The sequence below is a fragment of the Poecilia latipinna genome, unplaced genomic scaffold (genome assembly GCF_001443285.1).
Source record: "Poecilia latipinna isolate Pla-1442-1.1 unplaced genomic scaffold, P_latipinna-1.0 Scaffold888, whole genome shotgun sequence".
NCBI classification, from domain to species: Eukaryota; Metazoa; Chordata; class Actinopteri; order Cyprinodontiformes; family Poeciliidae; genus Poecilia; species Poecilia latipinna.
The window spans coordinates 185,465-187,117 of NW_015113504.1; the positions used below are offsets into that span (position 1 = coordinate 185,465).

General features: G+C 33.6%; 1 long non-coding RNA gene across 1 annotated transcript; it reads left to right on the forward strand.

Moving 5' to 3' along the window:
• The first annotated feature begins 8 nt into the window (after positions 1 to 8).
• On the forward strand, positions 9 to 1,469 carry LOC106957233 (uncharacterized). Its single transcript, XR_001426914.1, has 2 exons — positions 9 to 813; positions 930 to 1,469. It is a non-coding gene; the product is annotated as an uncharacterized LOC106957233 (long non-coding RNA).
• Positions 1,470 to 1,653: the final 184 nt, after the last annotated feature.

Here is a 1,653-nt window from a genome sequence, read left to right on the forward strand (position 1 = left end):
TTTTTAATGTCACTTTATCTGACTGTGTCTTTCATACATCTGACAATCAGAAAGCAGTGTGGATTGTTTTTCTTTATCATTGTTGCAGTGGGTTTGATATATATTTATTCATTGTGCACATTTGTGAATTATAGTGTATGCTTGTGGATTTTGTTGTAGGCATCCAAATATTCTTGTACACTTTGAATCTTTTCAGTACTTATTTAGTTCCATAGAAAGGAGGCTTCTTAAATAGGTTTTGGACATGCACATGAAAGTTTTTGAGCTTTGAGAATACGAAAGTGGCTGATCTTGAATCACTTATCGGTTCTCTGTCAGAGGAGTTGCTGGAAATATTGCACCAGGAAGAAGTAGATAAAACAATCAGCTACTACATGTATATTCTGTTCTATTTTGAAATTAAAATAGTTTTAAATAGGTCTTCAGTGTGGCCCAGACTTTTCCTTATTTTTCTAATCCAGTTAGAGTAACTGTTGCCCTTCTGTCATAATTTGTTTGCGAAACTGCTTTTTTATTCACCATTTGCGTTATTTAATTATAGCTCTCCTTTTTTCATCGCTCCCCAATCACACTGCACTTTTTACTGCTACAGCCTCCTAGTGGTTACCTTCACTTCACTAGCGGAACAAAACTTAAACGCACATTTATCCTATTAGACTCCCTCCATATGGTGAGAATTTGTCTGGTTTTGGTGGATTTAACCCTTTTTTCTCCCAGTTTTAGTCTGTTTTAGCAGGTTGTTTTGCAGGTAGTTCCAAGCAGAACGATGCTTCGAGGCTGCCCAAGAAGAGAGAGAGGAAACGAGACCTGGAGGTGCGGCCCATGAAATGTAGCAAATGTATCTAAATTGTAGCAACCTTAAAAGTAGTTACTTTTTTCGTTGTTGTTGATACTAGTTGTCTATTGATGGAATGACTGTGTATTTTTAGTCCAGGACACTCTGCCTACCTCATGGACTTGGACCCTCACCCAATCTGAGGAGAAGATGAAGTTCTTGTTTCTTTAGATGTCCCAGGTGGTGCAATCTGACCAGATAAGTACATAACTAATTAAGGCTAATTTATTTGCAGATTTTGTTCATTTTAACTTGAGATTGATGATGTTGTATATCTAGGTTTGATAGGAGGAATCCAGTGGATATATGCTCTTTTTTTCTTGGGTGACGTTTGTTAATCATTCTGAAACCTTTGTTTAAACAAAGTTTAATTTTTACTTTATTCATTCATAAATCAAATAGATGTTTAAAAATGTCATGTATATTAAATTAGTTTTTTTTTTGTCTTTTTTTTTTTTACTACAGAGTCTGTGATGTGTCACTCCAGATTGGATGCCGAAGAACTACTTGGCCAAATAAAAGAGCTTTGGAGAAGACCTATAGGAGTTTTTTAATATATAGTTTGAAATAGTTCTTCATGTATATATATATTAAAATAGTTTCATTTGTACTGTAGAAACTGCAATATGTAAAATTAGATTGGATGTCTGAAAATAGAAATTAGTTAAATCAAGTAGCTTAAAAAGAGGCATAAAGCAATTGTTTATAGTTTCAAATATGTTTTCATATATCTATATGTTTATAATAGTTTCATTTTTATAACAAGTGGATCATCATGGCAAAAGCCATAATGTTTCGCTTGTAAAAGTAAAACTGTT